Source organism: Triticum urartu, chromosome 6A (genome assembly GCF_056163025.1).
Source record: "Triticum urartu cultivar PI428250 chromosome 6A, HENAU_Tu73, whole genome shotgun sequence".
NCBI classification, from domain to species: Eukaryota; Viridiplantae; Streptophyta; class Magnoliopsida; order Poales; family Poaceae; genus Triticum; species Triticum urartu.
Genome location: NC_141878.1, coordinates 209138952 through 209146894, shown reverse-complemented (window position 1 = coordinate 209146894; position 7943 = coordinate 209138952). Strand labels below are relative to the sequence as shown.

At 42.1% G+C, this 7943-nt stretch overlaps 1 pseudogene; it reads right to left on the bottom strand.

Moving 5' to 3' along the window:
• Positions 1-492: 492 nt before the first annotated feature.
• Positions 493-977, bottom strand: LOC147964778 (uncharacterized; annotated as a pseudogene).
• Between the last annotated feature and the right edge of the window lie 6966 nt (positions 978-7943).

Sequence of the window (7943 nt, the reverse complement as noted above, 5' to 3'; positions counted from 1 at the left end):
CGGCGGCCACCCCTCGTCTTCCTCATCTGCCCGTCCATCGATGGTCGCTTTGTCCTACGGTATGTGTCGATTTCAAATTGGCTTGAGTAAGAGGATGACCATAAAAAAGTGGGCTAGTTGTGGGCTTGTCCGATATAATCAAAGAATATGTTTTTTTACGGGTTGTTTATACGTGATCTGTTCGGCCGCCGCTAAAATCGGTCCTTAAAACACATTTTTCTTGGTCCTTGTAATGATTTTAAGGGTCCACGATATAAGGGTTCTGCTAGAGATGCTCTTACAACATATTCTAGGCTGATAAGTTACACGTTCTCGAAATAACCTGAATTTAAGATTCTCTAGTCTCTGGTTCTCCAGCTTATGTTAGGCCAACGAGACTACAACAGCAGAAGAAACACAATTCACTTATACGGTGACCTTGAGCATGTAACTTCCAAAAGTTCAACGCAATAATTCTACAGCCTGTCCAACGCAGCGAGCTGCATCAGCGCATCAGCAAACAAGTAAACTCTCCGTGGTCCACACTCTGTTCATCCTTTGGATGAACTCTTATGCTCTCATCATGAGTTCATCCTCCTCGTCCCCGCGTTTCTCCTCCTCTAATGACGATGCATCAGCAACAATGCATATGTCGTCTCGTCCGCCACTCTTTTCTCGTGGCCATGGCCGATGGGTGGTCGCGTCAACTTCGCCTGTTTCCTCGGAACATTCTTCTGCATGGCCGCAGTCGTTGTCGCCCATGGCAGTGGTAGTGACGGCACCATCATGTCCTCCATTGTTCCATTCTCCTCCTTGTATTTGAGCAGCACGCGATGTCTGAGCTTCAGAACCTCCCATGATGCGCTCCTTGGTGTGCAGCCGCGGCCGCCGGGGAGGAGGACGACAATGATGACATGGGAGAAGCAGAAGGCCATGAACGACGGGCTGGAGGACGCCCAGACCGTCACCAACTCCACCGTGGAGTTTATTACTAACATCTTATTGTGTGTTTCGGAAAGGAGAACTCGATGCTGGGAAAGAAAAATAATTCTGCAATGGATTATGATCACAAATCAAGAGCCTTGTCAAAGATGGATTAATGGTGAACGGTCTTGGCGACTTGACCCTTATATGCCCTGCTGGTGCAATATCTGCCTACCTTATGTTTTGGAGATTGTTGATAGAAACATGTATGGACTGATTTGTTTGCTGGTGCATACAAGGAGAAATAGTTCATACAGAACCAAAGAGAATGTTGTCTTCGGTGTTAAGTTCGAGGAACTTCACCGAAGTATATCTGCGTTGCAGAGAAGAACAAGCTATATCTGATGAAGTTAGATATATGAGAAGTTTGATGTGAAGGAATTATCCCCTCGAACATTTACTGTTGAAGCGAAGCATAGGTTTCGGTATGGTCGTTTGAAGAAATTGACTGCAGTGAATGGAAGTTGAAGACAAAGTGAAGACGTACTATTCATTTTGTTGTTCTTCTTTCATTTATTTGAGTCATAGGACCTCCGTACTATTAATAGGGGTATAAGTTCTCGAAGCTTAGATCCTCTGTGATGCTTAGCCAAAACCTATGAAAGTTGCGAGAGAAATCTCTTTGTGTTCCGAGTAAATACTTGTTAGCAAGAGACTATGATCTTCTTTGCTGTGAGAGATTTGTCTCAGACCGAAGAGTTAGCATCACGTGCTCCACGAGTAATGTTACCATTGTGCTCAAATCCGACCATTGGACTCGTGTCGTTCGGCCATTGGCTGCTATCAATGTTCAATTTGGTATTTTCCCATCAGGGAAGGCTGCGGCTATAAATAGCCACCCGCTCCAACATTGTCCGTTGGCTGCTTCGCTTGAGATTTCTGAGAAGGTTGATTTGAGCAACCCCTCTCCGAGTGATTTGAGTTTAAGATCCACTAAGAGAAAAATCAAGAGCCCAAACTTAGACAGTGGCTTAGCATCATAGTAGTTTTGAGTGAGAGTCTTGTACCTATTACTCTCGAGAGCTACGCACTCTCTAGACGGATAGGTTTTCGCTCGAGTGTTGAAGAGTTGTTGTCTTCACCGAGCTAGATCTTCAGCAACCAAGAGTGATTGTAGTTTGCAAAGGTCGACCGAAGGTTTAGAGAAGATATTTATGCACGTCCTTGTTTTCAGGCCTTTCCAAAGTAGTTCACTGATGATTACCTCTCAAACCACCTGTATGGTCAGGAGGCGAGGAAGGTATTCATACAATACCTACATTTCAATATTGAAGTGTTCCTGAAGAGGACGAAGGATGGACGGTCAATCATCCACAGGCACTGGCATAAAGTTGCAAAGACCTTCAACATCAATGAAGGCTCAATATTCGCCTTTCGCTTCGGCAGTTTTCCAGATGAGATTCATCTGCCTATGTATCGTCTATGATGCTAATTTAGAAAGGTTATAGATGTTGCATGTGAAACTTGGTGCCGATGCAGCTGTGTAATGGGGTAGCTGAGTGCCGAAGCTATATGATGTTGTACTCTAATGTATTTCAATTATGAAATCATGCTTCCTTAATATGAAAATGAAATATATTGCATGTTTAATATGAAATGTCAATTAGATTAATAAATGGATTATTAATAATAGGACAATTAGCCTGCAAATGATTATTAAGAAAACACCAAGGGCGATGACCTCAGGCAACGCACACAACTTCTAGGAATAAACCATGTTGGATCAATGAACAATCACACACGACATCCTCTTAAAAACTGTTTGCGTTAGGCCACCTTGCGCAAACGTTTAACACATAAAAAATGTGTGTGATGGACAGCTTTTGTCACATAGTTTGTTCTATGTCATCGTGTGTGATGCATTCAATAACGCAAATGATAAAATTGTTAATATCGTGTGCAGTGGCAACGCTATCACAAACGATTTAGTGGGTAAAATTGTGTGTGATGCACCTGCGAACGGAAACATTTTTCTTGGAGTGACTGTGTGGGATGTATATACGAACGGAAACATACTTCTTGGATTAACTGTGTGGTATGTACATACTAACGGAAACATATTCCTTGGATTGACTGTGTGGAATGTACAGACGAATGGAAACGTTTAGTCGGGACTGACTGTGTGGGATGTACTTACGACCGGAAATGATTTGGCATGTATAATCGTATTTTTTTAGCACAACTGTACGTATAACCGTATTTGATCGCTCGCCCGTTGCACATGACCTCACTTTGCCAAGCGTGTGTGACCGGAGGGCCTACCCCCGACGGTTTCTGGGTCGTGTGGGAAGGACCCCCCCTATCGCAGTCACTCACTTGGCGAGGTTCAAACGTCATCGCTGAAAGGGGTTTAAAACCTTTTGTATAGCACCTCGCTGTACTAGTGATACCCATTAGAGGAAGGAAAAGGTCTCATATAATCAAAGCTCCAAACATCGAATGGTTCAATAACAAGTGAATAATTCATAGGCATTTCCTGACGTCTACTAACATTACCAATTCTTTGACATTCATCACAAGACAAGACATACTTACGAGCATCTTTGAGAAGAGTAGGCCAATAAAAACCAGATTGTAATACCTTGTGTGCAATTCTATCTCCAGCATGGTGTCCTCCATAAGCTTCGAAGTGACAGTTGCGTAGGATTTGTTCCTATTCATGCTCAGGTACACAACGTCTAATAATACCATCCACTCCTTTATAAAGATGTGGGCCATCCCAGAAGTAATGTCTTAAATCATAGAAAAACTTTTTTTCTTTTGTTGGTATGTGAAACCTGGTGGTATAAATTTAGCAACAATGTAATTATCATAATCAGCATACCATGGAGCACTACAAGAAGCATTTATGACAGCTATTTGTTCATCAGGAAAGCTATCATCAATAGGTAGTGGGTCATCAAGAACATTTTCTAACCTAGACAAGCTATCTGCTACGGGGTTCTCAGCTCCCTTTCTATCAATAATATGCAAATCAAATTCTTGTAGCAAGAGAACCCACCTAATGAGTCTAGGATTAGCATCTTTCTTTTCCATAAGATATTTAATAGTAGCATGATCGATGTGAACAATTACTTTAGAATCAACAATATAAGATTTGAATTTATCACAAGCAAACACAACTGCTAAAAATTCTTTTTCAGTGGCAGCATAATTTCTTTGAGCACTGTCTAGAGTTTTACTAGCATAATGAATAACATTCAATTTCTTATCAACTCTTTGTCCTAGAACAACACTGATAACCCACAAGTATAGGGGATTGCAACAGTTTTCGAGGGTAGAGTATTCAACCCAAATTTATTGATTCAAAACAAGGGGAGCCAAAGAATATTTGCAAGCATTAGCAGCTGAGTTGTCAATTCAACCACACCTGGAGATTAATTATCTGCATTAAAGTGATCAGTAGCAAAATAGTATGATAGTTTTGATAGTAGTAGCTGTTGGGGAACGTAGTAATTTCAAAAAAATTCCTACGCACACGCAAGATCATGGTGATGCATAGCAACGAGAGGAGAGTGTGATCTACGTACCCTTTGTAGATCGACAACGGAAGCGTTTGGTTGATGTAGTCGTACGTCTTCACGGCCCGACCGATCAAGCACCGAAACTACGGCACCTCCGAGTTTTAGCACACGTTCAGCTCGATGACGATCCCCGGACTCCGATCCAGCAAAGTGTTGGGGAAGAGTTCCGTCAGCACGACGGCGTGATGACGATCTTGATGTACTACTGCTGCAGGGCTTCGCCTAAGCACCGCTACAATATTATCAAGGACTATGGTGGCTGGGGGCGCCGCACGCGGCTAAGAATAAGATCACGTGGATCAACTTGTGTTCATGGGGTGCCCCTTGCCTCAGTATATAAAGGATGGAGGAGGAGGAGGCCAGCCAAGGCTAGGTGCGGCCAAGATGTGGAGTCCTACTAGGACTCCAAGTCCTAGTAGGAGTCCACCAAGAGGGGACGAAGGGAGAAGGAAGTGGAGGAGAAGGAGAGGTGGCCGGCCCCCTTTTCCCTAGTCCAATTCGGACTAGAGGGGAGGGGGGGGCACAGAAGCCCCTTGGCCCTTTCTCCTCTTCCCACTAAAGCCCATCAAGGCCCATTGCTTCTCCCGTAACTACCCGGTACTCCGAAAAATACCGGAATCACTCGGAACCTTTCTGATGTCCGAATATAGTCGTCCAATATATCAATCTTTACGTCTCGACCATTTCGAGACTCCTCGTCATGTCCCCGATCTCATCCGGGACTCCGAACTCCTTCGGTACATCAAAACTCATAAACTCATAATATAACTGTCATCGAAACCTTAAGCATGCGGACCCTACGGGTTCGAGAACAATGTAGACATGACCGAGACACGTCTCCAGTCAATAACCAATAGCGGGACCTGGATGCCCATATTGGCTCCTACATATTCTACGAAGATCTTTATCGGTCAGACCGCATAACAACATACGTTGTTCCCTTTGTCATCGGTATGTTACTTGCCCGAGATTCGATCGTCGGTATTCCAATACCTAGTTCAATCTCGTTACCGGCAAGTCTCTTTACTCGTTCTGTAATACATCATCTCACAACTAACTCATTAGTTGCAATGCTTGCAAGGCTTATGTGATGTGCATTACCGAGAGGGCCCAGAGATACCTCTCCGACAATCGGAGTGACAAATCCTAATCTCGAAATACGCCAACCCAACATGTACCTTTGGAGACACCTGTAGAGCTCCTTTATAATCACCCAGTTATGTTGTGACGTTTGGTAGCACACAAAGTGTTCCTCCGGCAAACGGGAGTTGCATAATCTCATAGTCATAGGAACATGTATAAGTCATGAAGAAAGCAATAGCAACATACTAAACGATCGGGTGCTAAGCTAATGGAATAGGTCATGTCAATCACATCATTCTCCTAATGATGTGATCTCGTTAATCAAATAACAACTCTTTTGTTTATGGTTAGGAAACATAACCATCTTCGATTAACGAGCTAGTCAAGTAGAGGCATACTAGTGACACTTTGTTTGTCTATGTATTCACACAAGTATTATGTTTCCGGTTAATACAATTCTAGCATGAATAATAAACATTTATCATGATATAAGGAAATAAATAATAACTTTATTATTGCCTCTAGGGCATATTTCCTTCAGTCTCCCACTTGCACTAGAGTCAATAATCTAGTTCACATCGCCATGTGATTTAACAGCAATAGTTCACATCGATATGTGATCAACACCCAAAAGGGTTTACTAGAGTCAGTAATCTAGTTCACATCGCTATGTGATTAACACCCAAAGAGTACTAAGGTGTGATCATGTTTTGCTTGTGAGATAATTTTAGTCAACGGGTCTGCCACATTCAGATCGGTAAGTATTTTGCGAATTTCTATGTCAACAATGCTCTACACGGAGCTACTCTAGCTTATTGCTCCCACTTTCAATATGTATCTAGATCGAGACTTAGAGTGATCCAGATCTATGTCAAAACTTGCATCGACGTAACTTTTTACGACGAACCTTTTTGTCACCTCCATAATTGAGAAATATTTCCTTATTCCACTAAGGATAAATTTTGACCGTTGTCCAGTGATCTACTCTTAGATCACTATTGTACTCCCTTGCTTAACACAGTGTAGGGTATATAATAGATCTGGTACACAGCATGGCATACTTTATAGAACCTATGGCTGAGGCATAGGGAATGACTTTCATTCTATTTCTATCTTCTGCCGTGGTCGGGCTTTGAGTCTTACTCAATTTCACACCTTGCAACACAGGCAAGAACTCTTTCTTTGACTGTTCCATTTTGAACTACTTCAAAATCTTGTCAAGGTATGTACTCATTGAAAAACTTATCAAGCGTCTTGATCTATCTCTATAGATCTTGATGCTCAATATGTAAGCAGCTTTACCGAGGTCTTTCTTTGAAAAACTCCTTTCAAATATTCCTTTATGCTTTCCAGAAAATTATACATTGTTTTCGATCAACTATATGTTGTTCACATATACTTATCAGAAATGTTGTAGTGCTCCCACTCACTTTCTTGTAAATACAGGCTTCACCGTAAGTCTGTATAAAACTATATGCTTTGATCAACTTATCAAAGTGTATATTCCAACTCCGAGATGCTTGCACCAGTCCATAGATGGATCGTTGGAGCTTGCATATTTTGTTAACACCTTTAGGATCGACAAAACCTTCTAGTTGCATCGTATACAACTCTTCTTTAGTAAATCCATTAAGGAATTCAGTTTTGTTTATCCATTTGCCAGATTTCATAAAATGCGGCAATTGCTAACATGATTCGGACAGACTTAAGCATAGATACGAGTGAGAAAATCTCATCGTAGTCAACACCTTGAACTTGTGGAAAACCTTTTGCGACAATTCTAGCTTTGTAGATAGTAACACTACTATCAGCGTCCGTCTTCCTCTTGAAGATCCATTTATTTTCTATGGCTTGCCGATCATCGGGCAAGTCAACCAAAGTCCATACTTTGTTCTCATACATGGATCATATCTCAGATTTCATGGCCTCAAACCATTTCGCGGAATCTGGGCTCATCATCGCTTCCTCATAGTTCGCAAGTTCGTCATGGTCTAGTAACATGACTTCCAGAACAGGATTACCGTACCACTCTGGTGCGGATCTCACTCTGGTTTACCTACGAGATTTGGTAGTAACTTGATCTGAAGTTACATGATCATCATCATTAGCTTCCTCACTAATTGGTGTAGTAGTCACAGGAACAGATTTCTATGATGAACTACTTTCCAATAAGGGAGCAGGTACAGTTACCTCATCAAGTTCTACTTTCCTCCCACTCACTTCTTTCGAGAGAAACTCCTTCTCTAGAAGAACTCCGAATTTAGCAACAAAAGTCTTGCCTTCGGATTTGTGATAGAAGGTGTACCCAACAGTCTCCTTTGGGTATCCTATGAAGACATATTTCTCCGATTTGGGTTTGAGCTTATTAGGATG